The sequence below is a fragment of the Cannabis sativa genome, chromosome 5 (assembly GCF_029168945.1).
Source record: "Cannabis sativa cultivar Pink pepper isolate KNU-18-1 chromosome 5, ASM2916894v1, whole genome shotgun sequence".
NCBI lineage: Eukaryota > Viridiplantae > Streptophyta > Magnoliopsida > Rosales > Cannabaceae > Cannabis > Cannabis sativa.
In genome coordinates, this window is record NC_083605.1 from 56,705,232 (window position 1) to 56,720,861 (window position 15,630).

General features: G+C 42.0%; 1 long non-coding RNA gene across 1 annotated transcript; it reads right to left on the minus strand.

Annotated features, from left to right (window-relative positions):
• Positions 1–580: 580 nt before the first annotated feature.
• Positions 581–11,887, minus strand: LOC133037954 (uncharacterized). The gene is made up of 6 exons (XR_009687930.1): positions 11,729–11,887; positions 2,399–2,545; positions 1,584–2,283; positions 1,297–1,481; positions 882–1,207; positions 581–809 (listed from the first exon to the last, which is right to left on the minus strand). It is a non-coding gene; the product is annotated as an uncharacterized LOC133037954 (long non-coding RNA).
• Positions 11,888–15,630: the final 3,743 nt, after the last annotated feature.

A 15,630-nucleotide genomic window follows, 5' to 3' on the forward strand; every position in this document is an offset into this window, starting at 1 on the left:
TAGTTGAAAGAACATGCACCTGCGGCGTGTTTACGTTATTGAAACTCCCTTGCCTTCATGCATGTGTCGCGGCATTGAAAACGAATACAAGTGTGTACACGCTTTGCTCACCTTATTATTCGAAAGAAACGTGGAGGAAGATTTACGATGATACCATCAATCTTGCTGGTGACGAGGATGATTGGGTTCTCAGAACCTGAACACATCAAGAATATGAAAGTTGGGGTACCTGTGGAAAAGAAGCCAATAGGTCGTCCAAGGAAAAGCAACGCTGGAAGAAGACGGGAGAACCGTTTCCCGTCTGGTGATAAAAAAGGATCTGTACCTCAAAACTACAGCCGTTGTGGCAATTCAGGCCACAACAGAGCAACATGCAAAGCTCGCATTTGAGGCGTAGTATACTTATTAGTTGTAATAACATGTTATGTATTTGTTATTCAAAACTGCTTTAAAATAAGGTTGAGGTTGATAATTTTTGTTGTGAATTAAAGACAATGCTAAATATTTTTACAAAACTAAGAATAAGTATGTTAAATCTACTAGGAAGAATTGAGACACCGTTAGACTTTACAAAACTAAATACCAAAAAAAATATTTTTAAGTAAACAGAATATATAACTGTATTTTTAATTACAAAAAACATACAATGTCACTATAATTACACATATAATCAGCCGACATTCTGGTAAAACAAATCAACACACCACCGTTCACGAAACAACTTCATCCGGCCTTGCGTGACATCAGTTAATCCACGTCGCATCATGAGATGCTCCACATACTCAATGCAATAAACGCCACAATCACCGCTAAATAAAATATAAAGTTAGTACAATGTAAAGCATATTTTAATACTATAGTACTTTTTTATTGCTATGTACCTAATTGTTGCCTTCGGAACTAAGTCGTGAGTGGCTCGACTCGCATGCATATTCAAAAGCACGTTGATCTCCTTATTTGTTAATGCCATGATCTGTTTATTAAGTGGAAAATCCACAGTTGCATGGATTAGTGAGGGCAAAAGTTCTTCCCAAGTCTTCAAGATGGGTGCCATGGCGGTCTAATGACAAATGCTGGAATCACAGTCGTACAAATTAATTTTCCACAGCTCTATGTCAACTTCAATAGTGACCCAGTGCCTATGGTCGGGAAGATGCAAAATGAAGTAAATGAACTCATTCCCCCTCCATCTCGGAAAGAACTGGGTCTGTAATTATGGAGAAAAGCTAAACAATTAACAAACCATAATAAACTTATAATCATAGTTCGACATTTAAAATCTTACTAAAACAATACCTGATGAACACCTCTGCAGTACTCCAGGATATAATCCTCCCACACAAAGTTTCTCCTGGGACCCTTGTGATTCGTCCATGCACTGTTGATCATGCTGGTAACGAATGTAGAGAGAATGATACCCTTTTGAGGAAATGTTAGTGGATAGTCGGCGCGTCGCCTCCTCAGCATATGGACTGCTGCATCTATATGGTGCATATAAAGGTTAGAGAAAGCAGTTGGACAACAAATATATTAATTATAGATTAGTTGTAAAGTAAAGTAAAATTGTAAATTAGTTTACTTACGTCATCTGTAAGCCACTCCTGTAGTGTCAACACCTTCCAAAAGAACGATGGACCGTAATCACCACTTTTCAAATCCCGAAGCCAGTGGTTGGGAATGAGTTCAGAATACCACTTTCGGAAAGTATCCAACAATCGTTCATCCGGTGGCGCCAGGGGATCAAACCTCGAAGAAGGCCTCTGTTTCTTCTTCATCTCCGTGTAGTCACGAAACCATACAGGGGGATTTCTCTTCCTCTTCCCTCTCTTAACCCCTGCAGGTTGTGCCTCTATTGCCAAAATTTCACCCTGGGACTCGCTGTCATCTAAACAGATAACACTTGCACCGATAGGATTAGCTGGAGCTCCCTAATAAGGATCATACCCGTCTGGAAAGACCTCCTCCTCTTGTAGTGGGGGTGATGCAGCTGGTAGTGAGGTAGATGGATCTGCTGGGGCCTCTGGTGCTGAAGTTGTCGTTGGCGGACGATGCAACATGGTCAATATATTTATGAGCTGCTCCATAATTAGGTTCTGACCAGCCTTCAACTCTATATTGCTGGTCTCATATGCCATCTTCAGCTTGGCATGACAAGCGTACATACCTTTCTGGTTAGCCTCGATCCTATCCAACCTTTCCACTAAATCACTGTACTCGGCACCATGAACGCCTGATAAAGATGGTGCACTGGGCTGAGGGTCTGAACCAATGGCCTAAAAAAATCTATACCAAAAAAATACGGTAAGCATACGGTAATACCATAATGTAACAAATTTCACGAAACAAACAAACAAGTTATACAATCATAAAAAAAAAAAAAAGTTCCAAAAATTGGTACCTGAGTGTCTGGTACCTAAGTATCTGCCTCAGCCTCTGTGTCATCCACACCAACATCAACTAGGTTTTCCACACCTTTGTAAGAGATGGTCCTCACAAATGCCTCTTCTTCTGTTCGTGGAAGTAGCCCCTTCACCACTTCAAGATTCTGTTTAAGGTTCAAAAAAATATCAGAGAAAAACGATTTAGCAATTATTACAAGCATTTATGTTAAAAAATTACTCTAAACATATGTAACGCCCTAGTGCTAAGGCACGCTACAGTGCTTTTTCAATAATTGTGCAATCTTTGCTAATCAAAGAAATTTCTCGAAAAACGTGTCAAATTAAAACTTTTGCATTAAATACTAAACTTTGTAATTTAATAAAATATTTACAAGTGCCGGGATCCCGATTTTTAAAACTTTACAAACTTTACTTTTCAAGCATACATTCCAAAATATACAGATTTACAGGTCGCACAGCGACTTTCAAAATACAACTCCCAGATGTCCCGAGACCGAACACTCCAGGTCGCGCTGCTTGACATGTACAATCTCACCCGAGCTCAGGTTCACTCCTGTTCAGCCTTCGCCTTTCCTTTACCTACACATGGAAGCAGAAACTGTGAGTCAACAGACTCAGTAAGAAATGCATATAACATATCATATAATTTCCGACCTGTAAATAGGCGCCCATACACCTATTTACAGAGCTTAACAGATGAGTATGAACGTTCAATACCAGGGTTCAACCACTATACTACATACACATCGTACCTCACTGTACGAGTGTTGGTAGGGTTTATCCCGATCACCGAGTAACACTGAGTGATATACCACACACCTTAGCATTTTCCCAGGCTTGTGTTGGTATCACTGTATCGTACTCATAATCACAACAATCACTGTACCAATACACTCTATAACTTATTCATACAAGTGTTGGTAGTGTTTAACATAATTCAAGCATGCATATATAAACACATATACATACATTCAGATAATCACATCATACATTATACACAGTTCTTACCTGTTTTCCGAATTCAAGTGTGTTGGCCGACCTGAACGGAATTCTCGTGCTAGATGGATGCCCTAATCACATATTGAAACCGGGTAAGCCACATGATTAAAACTCTAATCCCGGGAACCCAAAATCAAAACCCTAGGTTCTGTTATACTCTAAAGGGGTTATTCTAACTCTGGAAATGGGGAAACACCAAACCGAGGCACTGAAATGGACAAAAATTGAGAAAACGAAGTGTTCGGGATTCCTGCCAAAACCGGCTAGCCGGTTTTTGTGGCACTGCAAACCGGCTAGCCGGTTTGCACCAGTAATCCCAAATCATTTCGTCTCTTGCTCAATTTTCCACCAAATGTTACCAAACTTTCCAGAGTACCTATTCAAAGCATAAACAATAAAACCCAGCCAGTATTTCACAGAAAAACAAACCAAATCAATTTATGCCATTAAAACTCAAAGCTTTGAACTCAAAGCTCAAAATTGCATACAACCTAATCCAACCATCAAAACCAGTCACAAGAAGCTAAAACCAACTCAATTAAACCCTATAATTCGAACCTTAAGCAAGCCTAAACCTAACAGCCACTAAATCTTAAAATTACAAGTTCAAACTAACTTTTAAAGCTTTAAAACATAACACTATAGTTCTAGGGTTACCTTTGATTGCTCCTCCTTCAATCCCTAGCTTAAATTAAGAGAATTTGGAAGGAAAAAAAAGATCCTTGCTCTGGTTTTGTCTCAGCCGAACAAGAGAAAGAGAGAGAGTTCAAGGGAAATGCAATTTCCTTTTAATTTTGACTTTTCTTTGATTTTTCCCCCAAATGAAAAGGTTGTCCTTAATTAATTCATGGCTGAAATGTCATGTGCTAGGTGTCAATTAGAGGGGCAGCCACCTAATCACCATTAAACAAAATGTCTAAAATGCCCTTAAACTTAAACTAGGGTATTTCTTTGAAACTAGGGGTAAAATGGTCAAATTCCATAACCCCGCTCAATCCCGATAATTTATTTTCTCTAATTTATTTCCCACTATGAAATAGGGTTCTAAACTTACCCATGTGATCAATCTAGCCATCCATCGCATTTTCCGTTGTCGCCGAACAAAAATTACAAAAATAACATATTACACATATAAGCTAGATAATACCCCTAGAGTTTAATAAAATCTCCGGAATTGAGAAATTATAACTCTAATATTTATTTCTAAATATTGGGGTCCACAATTAAATTAATTCACAAATAATAATAAAATAATTAAAATTAGTGCTAATTGCCTTTACTAATCCATATACTAGAGCGGTCATTACAATTATCCCCCCGTTAATAGGATTTCGTCCCCGAAATCTAACCTGAATAGCTCTGGATGCTGAGTCCTCATATCCGACTCCAACTCCCAGGTGGCTTCTTCCACCTTACTATTCCTCCAGAGCACCTTAACCAGTGCAATAGTCTTGTTCCGAAGAACTTTTTCTTTTCTATCCAAAATCTGAACAGGTTGCTCTTCATAGGATAAGTCTGGTTGAAGTTCAAGGGCTTCATAACTCAAGACATGAGTCGGGTCTGACACGTATTTCCTTAACATAGAAATGTGAAATACGTCATGAACAGCCGATAATGCTGGTGGTAAGGCTAGCCGATACGCTACCTGCCCGACCTTCTCAAGTATCTGAAATGGCCCAATGAACCTAGGGCTTAACTTACCCTTCTTCCCGAAGCGTCTAATACCCTTCATTGGCGAAACCCGCAGGAAAACATGTTCTCCTGCCTGAAATGTAACATCTCTACGCTTCGGATCAGCATGACTTTTCTGCCTGCTTTGAGAAGCAAGCATTCGAGCCTTGATCTTATCAATAGCTTCATTGGTTCTCTGTACTAATTCTGGACCCAGGTACTTCCTTTCTCCTGTCTCGTCCCAATGAATAGGAGAACGACATTTTCTACCATATAACATCTCATAGGGAGCCATCCCTATTGTACTTTGGTAGCTGTTGTTGTAGGAGAATTCAATTAAAGGCAGGTACTTACTCCATGAACCCTCAAAGTCCATGACACAGGCTCGCAGTAGGTCTTCTAAAATCTGAATAGTTCTTTCTGACTGGCCATCAGTCTGAGGGTGAAAGGCTGTACTAAACTTTAACTTGGTACCCATAGCCTTCTGAAGACTCACCCAAAACTTTGATGTGAACTTTGGATCCCTGTCTGATACAATAGATTTAGGGGCTCCATGGAGACGAACTATCTCCTTCACATACAATTCAGCATATTGATCCACTGAATATGTAACTTTCACTGGTAAGAAGTGATCTGACTTTGTGAATCTGTCCACGATAACCCAAACAGAATCATACATTCCCGTAGTTCTAGGCAAACCAGTTACAAAGTCCATTGCGATGTCCTCCCACTTCCATTCTGGAAGGACTAAAGGCTGTAATAACCCTGACGGCCTCTGATGTTCAGCCTTAATCTGCTGGCAGGTTAAACACTTGGACACGTAGTCCACCACATCTCTTTTCATCCCATACCACCAGAAGTAGGGTTTCAAATCCTGATACATCTTGGTGGTTCCCGGATGCAACGAATAAGGCGTGGTGTGAGCTTCATCAAGTATCTCTTTCTTAAGCTCATCCACACTAGGAACACAAACTCGAGCTTTATATAACAACATTCCACTGCTTGAGACTGAAAAACCTCTAGGCCGACCAGCCACCACTTCATCTCAAACTTTAACTAGCTCGGGATCTTCCAGTTGTGCCTTTCTGATTCTCTCCAACAGATCAGATTGGAGTGTTAAATTGTGTAATTTCCCGACCACGAACTCAATTCCTGCACTAACCATTTCCGAGGCTAGTTGAGGAGCTATCATAACCGTAGTACACACTTGACCGGAACCTTTTCTGCTCAGCGCATCGGCCACAACATTGGCCTTCCCGGGGTGATACAGTATTTCACAATCGTAGTCCTTAACTAACTCCAACCACCTTCTCTGCCTCATATTCAAATCTTTTTGGGTGAAAAAGTATTTAAGACTTTTATGATCAGTATAAATTTCACACTTTTCACCGTAAAGATAATGTCGCCATATCTTTAAAGAAAAAACCACAGCAGCGAGCTCTAAATCATGAGTTGGGTAACGCTGCTCATAATCCTTCAGTTGACGAGAGGCATAAGCTATGACTCTGTCAGCTTGCATCAGAACACATCCCAGACCCTGTCTGGATGCATCACAATACACAACAAATTTCTCTTGGTCTGATGGCAAAGCTAACACCGGAGTTGTTATCAAACGCTGCTTCAACTCCTGAAAACTTGTTTCACACTTATCTGACCACACAAATCTCTGATTTTTCTTGGTCAACTCGGTTAGGGGCATAGAAAGTTTAGAAAATCCTTCGACGAAACGTCGATAATACCCTGCTAACCCGAGAAAACTTCAAATTTCCGTCACAGACTTGGGCCTCGACCAATTCTTCACTGATTCCACCTTGTTTGGATCGACCATAATTCCATTCTTCCCAACAATATGACCCAGAAAGGATACCTCGGACAACCAGAATTCACACTTTTTGAACTTGGCATACAGCTTGTGATCCCTAAGTCGCTGTAACACCATTCGAAGATGATGCTCGTGCTCCTCTTCTGACCGAGAGTATACAAGAATGTCATCGATAAACACTATAACGCAGTTATCGAGGAAATCCTTGAATACTCTATTCATAAGATCCATAAAGGCCGCAGGAGCATTAGTCAATCCGAATGACATTACCAGAAACTCATAGTGCCCATATCTGGTTCTAAAAGCAGTCTTCGGTATGTCCTCCTCCCGAATTCTGAGTTGGTGATAACCCGACCGTAAATCAATCTTTGAAAACACAGTCTTTCCCTGAAGCTGATCGAACTCGATTCTGGGCAACGGGTACTTATTCTTAATCGTCAGCTTGTTAAGTTCCCGATAATCAATACACATTCTGAGGGAACCATCTTTCTTTTTCACAAAGAGAACCGGAGCTCCCCAGGGCGATACACTGGGTCGAATAAACCCAATGTCAAGCATCCCCTGAAGTTGCAACTTAAGCTCCTTGAGTTCTGCTGGAGCCATCCTATATGGAGCTTTAGAAACCGGTTCGACTCCAGGTGCCAAATCAATTACAAAATCAATCTCTCGCTGTGGCGGCAATCCCGGCAACTCCTCGGGAAACACATCAAGAAAATCTTTCACTACCCGGACTACCTCAGGCCCAAATGTTTCAGGTCTGCTGGAGTCAAATACCACCGCTAGGAATCCTACACAACCACTGCATAGTAAATCCCTAGCTCTCAGCACAGAAATAACCGGGATCCGAGACCCCTGAACCGATCCAACATAAACAAATGGATCTTCACCTTCCGGCTGAAAAGTCACCATTTTACGCCTACAATCTATACTGGCCGAATACTTGGATAAGAAATCCATTCCTAGTATAATATCAAACTCAGTTAGTTTCAATTCTATGAGATCAGTACTCAATTCCCTATCTTCGATCCTAATCGGCATAGACCTAATGCGCCTATTAGAGATAACCAATTCCCCGCTAGGCATTAGGGTTCCGAACCCTCTTTCTAAAATTTCACAAGGCCTACCCAAAAGATCAATCACTCTTGTAGCCACATATGAACGTGTAGCTCCCGAGTCAAATAATACTGTAAATAACAAGTTGTTGACGGGAAGCTGACCTGTCACAACAGAAGGACTGGCTGCAGCATCAGCTTGGGTAATGGCAAATACACGAGCAGGAACCGGTTTCACCTCGGCTTTCGGCTCCTCTTTCTTTGCCTGGGGGCAATCTTTCTTGAAATGCCCCACCATGCCACACAGGAAGCATGTCTTCCGGTTACACTCTCCCGGATGATGTTTCTTACACCTTGGACACTCAGGATAAGAGTAACCCTGGCGTCCCCCTCTGCCTTGGTTCCCACGGAACCGCTTGCTTTGCCCCGAGCCACCAGAAGCTGGAACAACTTTTCTTTTCTGCTCAGTGGTGGAGTCACCACCATCCCTACCATAGACAGGAGTAGGAATAGTGGGGGTTCCACCAACACTCGGAGTCACCCGAGGCTCCTGAAGGAATTTTACCGCACCCTCGGCTCTCAAAGCCTTTTCAACCATCTCCGCATAAGTGGTTGCCTCAGTAGTAGTAATAACCAGATCATGTCTAATCTTTGCACTCAAACCCGCCAAGTACTTTTCTTTCTTACTGAAGTCGGTTGGGACAATTCCCACTGCAAGCTTGGCCAAACGGTCAAACTTTGTCGTGTACTCAGTAACCGACATCCCCTCAATCTGAACTAGATCAGTGAACTCTTTCCGCTTTGCACTGCGGACTGCTTCGTTATAATACTTGGAGTTAAATAACTCCTTAAATTCTTCCCAGGTCATCAACGTGACGTCCCGAGTGAGGGTTATCAACTCTCACCACACGAGAGCATCTTCCTGAAATTGGAAAGTGGCGCAGGTCACCCGGTCATTTCCAACCACCCCCATGAAGTTGAGAATACGCTCGATCATCGAAAGCCACTGCTCGGCCTTCATCACATCAGGGCCTCCCAGAAACACTGGAGGTGCCTGTTTCCGAAATCTTTCGTACAACGGTTCCATACAGTTGCCAACAACAGGTTGTTCTGCTGGCACCGCGGGAACTGCAACAGCCTGAACCACTTGAGGAGGCACGGCAGGAGGACCCTGCTGCCTCAATCTTTGGATCTCTTCATCTTGCTGGCGGATTCTATCTTGCATCTCCGCAAATCTTTGCTCCCAATCAGGAGGAGCTTGAGGTGGATTTGCAGGGCGACCACCCTGAGCTCTGCCACGGCCACGGCCACGGCCGCGACCGCGAGGATTTTGGGGATTCCTCTGACCGCCTCCGGTCTCAACCATGCCACCCTGACTTCTTGTATTTCGCGGGGCGTCCATTTAATAGGACTTAGCCTGCGAATCCATAAGCCAGGCAGGTTAGACAGCGATCAAAACTTAACACCGCTCTTTAAAGTCTTAAAGGCAACACACTTTTTTTTTTTAAGAAATATATTTAATTTAAATCTAATATGCTTCCTAACATGCTTTCACATTCATATTTATTTAAAATACTAAACAAGTACAGGCTTACTGAACCGTGAACCGAGCTTTCTCTGATGAAGATTGTACATGTCATAGCAAGCTTCGGTAGACAAACCTGGCGGCTCTGATACCAAAATTGTAACGCCCTAGTGCTAAGGCACGCTACAGTGCTTTTTCAATAATTGTGCAATCTTTGCTAATCAAAGAAATTTCTCGAAAAACGTGTCAAATTAAAACTTTTGCATTAAATACTAAACTTTGTAATTTAATAAAATATTTACAAGTGCCGGGATCCCGATTTTTAAAACTTTACAAACTATACTTTTCAAGCATACATTCCAAAATATACAGATTTACAGGTCGCACAGCGACTTTCAAAATACAACTCCGGTATGTCCCGAGACCGAACACTCCAGTGTCGCGCCGCTCGACATGTACAATCTCACCCGAGCTCGGGTTCACTCATGTTCAGCCTTCGCCTTTCCTTTACCTACACATGGAAGGAGAACTGTGAGTCAACAGACTCAGTAAGAAATGCATATAACATATCATATAATTTCCGACCTGTAAATAGGCGCCCATACACCTATTTACAGAGCTTAACAGATGAGTATGAACGTTCAATACCAGGGTTCAACCACTATACTACATACACATCGTACCTCACTGTACGAGTGTTGGTAGGGTTTATCCCGATCACCGAGTAACACTGAGTGATATACCACACACCTTAGCATTTTCCCAGGCTTGTGTTGGTATCACTGTATCGTACTCATAATCACAACAATCACTGTACCAATACACTCTATAACTTATTCATACAAGTGTTGGTAGTGTTTAACATAATTCAAGCATGCATATATAAACACATATACATACATTCAGATAATCACATCATACATTATACACAGTTCTTACCTGTTTTCCGAATTCAAGTGTGTTGGCCGACCTGAACGGAATTCTCGTGCTAGATGGATGCCCTAATCACATATTGAAACCGGGTAAGCCACATGATTAAAACTCTAATCCCGGGAACCCAAAATCAAAACCCTAGGTTCTGTTATACTCTAAAGGGGTTATTCTAACTCTGGAAATGGGGAAACACCCAACCGAGGCACTGAAATGGACAAAAATTGAGAAAACGAAGTGTTCGGGATTCCTGCCAAAACCGGCTAGCCGGTTTTTGTGGCACTGCAAACCGGCTAGCCGGTTTGCACCAGTAATCCCAAATCATTTCGTCTCTTGCTCAATTTTCCACCAAATGTTACCAAACTTTCCAGAGTACCTATTCAAAGCATAAACAATAAAACCCAGCCAGTATTTCACAGAAAAACAAACCAAATCAATTTATGCCATTAAAGCTCAAAGCTTTGAACTCAAAGCTCAAAATTGCATACAACCTAATCCAACCATCAAAACCAGTCACAAGAAGCTAAAACCAACTCAATTAAACCCTATAATTCAAACCTTAAGCAAGCCTAAACCTAACAGCCACTAAATCTCAAAATTACAAGTTCAAACTAACTTTTAAAGCTTTAAAACATAACACTATAGTTCTAGGGTTACCTTTGATTGCTCCTCCTTCAATCCCTAGCTTAAATTCAGAGAATTTGGAAGGAAAAAATGGATCCTTGCTCTGGTTTTGTCTCAGCCGAACAAGAGAAAGAGAGAGAGTTCAAGGGAAATGCAATTTCCTTTTAATTTTGACTTTTCTTTGATTTTTCCCCCAAATGAAAAGGTTGTCCTTAATTAATTCATGGCTGAAATGTCATGTGCTAGGTGTCAATTAGAGGGGCAGCCACCTAATTACCATTAAACAAAATGTCTAAAATGCCCTTAAACTTAAACTAGGGTATTTCTTTGAAACTAGGGGTAAAATGGTCAAATTCCATAACCCCGCTCAATCCCGATAATTTATTTTCTCTAATTTATTTCCCACTATGAAATAAGGTTCTAAACTTACCCATGTGATCAATCTAGCCATCCATCGCATTTTCCGTTGTCGCCGAACAAAAATTACAAAAATAACATATTACACATATAAGCTAGATAATACCCCTAGAGTTTAATAAAATCTCCGGAATTGAGAAATTATAACTCTAATATTTATTTCTAAATATTGGGGTCCACAATTAAATTAATTCACAAATAATAATAAAATAATTAAAATTAGTGCTAATTGCCTTTACTAATCCATATACTAGAGCGGTCATTACAACATAAGTGAAACTCATACCTGTCTAGAAAATAATGCACTGAGTTCTTTCTTCCCTATATCACCCTTGCTCGTCCAGCTAAGCATCCTTGGAAACCGAATCCCATGATTTGTGTCATACCTCTTCCCAACCTTTAAAATGGCCTCCTACGCCCAATATAGTACTGCAGGTGCGAAGGCATAAGCTGTGTATTTGCACTCATGCTGAACATCCGAACTCAGCATCTTCTCGTAGTTGGCCTTTTATTTCAACATGTCCTTTTGAAGCGAGTGCATGAGTCTGGCGAATGAGTGCTTCCCCTAAGGAATCCAGAAGAAGAACTCGAGATCTTCGATATATCTAAGTATTTCAAGCGTAATCAACGCGTTAGCCTCGCGACCTAGAAGCACTGCCTCAACAAACAAGCACAAGCCAAGCTTGAACAAGTCTTCCGGGTTCTGACAGTTTGTGAACCTATCTTGGAGTGCCTCTATCTTCACACTACCAGACCGGTTATAATATTTGTTGATCAATCGGTCTGACCCTGAGCGAGCAACCTGCGCAGCCTTCTCCTCTTATGTTGGCCCCGAGGAGAAGTCCAGGCCTGTAATGAGGGCAAACTCAAGCACTCCGAATTTGAGCTCCTTCCGACCAATGTAAAATCGCATCTTCAACTCCTCCTGAGCATCAACCTTCATTTTGTGCAACTTCAGTTGGTGAAATAACACTGAGGAGAATGTCAGGGGTACTGTAAAGCCCGCTTAGTTAATTTGGAAATTAGCAGTTATTTATGTTAATCAGGAAATTATTTATAGCTATTTAAATAATTTATCATTGATATTTATGGAATTCAGATATGCATAATTATGTCATCAGCAGTTTTTATATTTCGCATTTCCGGTGTCCGGTATTTTGGAACGCGGCGTTTGGCTCAGTAGAAATCACAACTTAGTATGTTAGTATTTTGGGGACGGGTTTTAGACATTGGGAATGTCGGGAATGGCTGGGAATTTAGAATGTCCCAAAAATACCCCTTTAGTGATTTTTATGTGATTTTAGAAAGGAGGGGCAAAATGGTCTTTTTGCCCCAATGACTTTTTGTCTTTTGTGACTTGTAATTGGAAATTAAATGTTGATTTTATTTATTCTTCTTGGCTGAAAAGGATTTAATGAAATGGTATTATATGGCTTTAGTTTCATTTATTTTCCACACTTAGTCAAAAAGTTAAAAAATTCCAAACACACACACACAAAGCTCTCTCTTTTCCTCTCTTGTTCGGCCAAGCTTGGGGAGCAGCTAGGGCTGGAGTTTCTTGTTGATTTCAAGTTGTTTTTAGCAAGATCATAGTAATTTTTAATTGAGGTAACTCTTGGCTTTAATTCTTACTTGTTTTTCTTGAAGAAAATGTGTGAAAATGTGAAATGCATGTTGATTTTCTATGTGATTCTTGCTGTTGTAGTTTGAGGTTAATTTCTGAGCCTAAAGCTTGTTAGATTGAAGTTAATTTAGGTTGTTTTGAAGCATGATAGTTAGATTGAGCTAAGCTTTGTTGTTTTTATGTAAAAAGTATGAATTTTGGAAGGAAAGTGTTGTGTTTATGTTCTGTGTTGTTGCTGTTGTTCTTGTTAGTTTGCAGAGGTTAGATTATGCTTAGTTATGTTGAATTATGTTGGTTTGCATGCTTGTTTAGGTGGTTTGCTCAAGCTTGAGTTTGGAACTCAAAGCTTGAGCTCCAATGGCAAAATTTGTATGTGTGGTTTCTGGGTAGGTTTGTTGCCTTGGATTTGTTCGTTAGGGTATATAGAACAGGTCTGGAAAGTTTGGGATCAATTGGGGTTAAATTGGTCGAGTTATGGAATTTTATGGTTGCTGCCTGCGAGGAACCGGAATTCCGGTTGTGCATCCGGAATTCCGGATGGGGGTTCAGATTTTCCCAGAACCGGAATTCCGGTTGGGCAACCGGTCTTCCGGATGGGGGATTTTTCAGAACCTTAGTTTTCCTCGTTTTTGGGTTTTTAGGGGTATTGCCATGCTTTTTATCGATAGGGAAACTTTTAGTTTCGAGTTTTAGTCCCCGGGAAGTGATTTAGCATGTCACTTATAGCGTTGTGGTTTTTATGGTTTAGGAGCCAGTAATCCGCCGTTCAGCTTCAGTTCCAGTCAGGTTGACCAAGACACCGAAATCGGAATCCAGGTAAGATTAGTATAACAGTATGCATATGTAGATTACATGTTTAGCGTGCATGTAGGAAGCCTGCTAGATTACATTAGATATGTATTTAGGCTTCGAACCATCCAACCCTGTCACGTCGGTACAGGCTGGAGTATGACCAGCAGCCGGAGTATGACCGGTTTGACCGATCAGGCTGACACTTGGTTGGTGGTTCCGTGCTATTGACGTATCCCGTCGGTACAGGCTGGAGTATGACCAGCAGCCGGAGTATGACCGGTTCGACCGATCAGGTGGATATAGTAACACGTCGGTACAGGCTGGAGTATGACCAGCAGCCGGAGTATGACCGGTTCGACCGATCAGGTTGTTACGTGTCAATAGTACCGTCCCCTGAACGTTCAAAACTCAGTACCATGTTGGACATGGCAGTAGTGCTCGCACCATGTTGGACATGGCGATAGCGGGACTCGCATCGTGTTGGACACGGCAGCCGATTTTATGTATGATATTAGTATGCTTTTCTTACTGAGTCTGTCGACTCACAGTTTAGTTTCATGTGTAGGTAAAGGCAAGGCAGTTGCTGATGGACCGTGAGCGAGCTTATGAGATTGTACATGTCGGGGCGGTTAGGCCTGGAGCGTACGATCCTCGGGACAGCACGGCTGAGAATTTTTGTAACTGTCGTTAGACGACTTTATTTTGATGTAAAAGTTGAACAGTAAAAACGTTTGTAAATATTTTTATAAATCGGGATCCCGAGACTTTTTGGTAAAATGGTTTATAAGTTTAATGAAAAAGCAAAATTTTAATTAATCACGTTTTTCCATAAACCTCGTTGATTAGCAACGAGCTGCACAGTACGTTTAAAAATCACGTAATACGCCTAAGATAGTTAGGGTGTTACAATTTGGTATCGTAGCCGCTGTGTTGTCTTCCGAAGATCGTCACGACATGTACAATCATCATCAGCAGTTAGCTCGGTTCACGGTTCAGTAAGCCTTTATTGCTTTAGTAGTTTATTTTATTCAGTTATGAAAAAGAAAAGCCTGTTAGGAAGCATGTTAGTAGCCTGATAGTAGAATAGGCGCATGTTTCATTTCTAATTTCCAAATTAAGCGGCATTAGTAAGCTCGCCTTGAATACGACCTGATATGCCAACTCTTGGTTTCGCAGGCGGTTCTAACTAGATGGACGCCAGGCGGACCACGAGGAGTCAGGGCAACTCCGTAGGGTCGAATCAGGGACAGGGAGCTCAGTTTCCCCCACCTGCTAGGGGCCGAGGTAGAGGTCCCCGAGGCAGGGCTCGTGGTCGGGGTGATGAGAACCCACCACAGGCCGCCTGCTCCCCCACTAGATCGGGGAGCCCCGAATCGGGAGTTGCGGTTTGCGGAGATGCAAGCCCGGATCGAAGAACAAGACCTCGAGATTCGTAGGTTGAGACGAGCGGGGTGCTCCTGCCAGTTCCGGTGCCGTAGTTCCGGTGGCACCGCCCCTGCCGCCTGTGCCGAGATGGTAGTGGCGGCCCATAGATTGGAGCCTTTGTATGAGCGGTTCCGGAAGCAAGCACCTCCGGTGTTCCTGGGAGGTCCAGATGTGTCGAAAGCCGAGCAGTGGCTTACGGTGATCACCAGGATTCTGAACTTTATGGGTGTCACCGGTAACGACAGAGTGGTGTGCGCCACATTCCAGTTCCAGGAGGATGCCCTGGTATGGTGGGACATGGTGTCTCAGATTCACGATGTCACCACCATGACCTGGGAAAGGTTCCA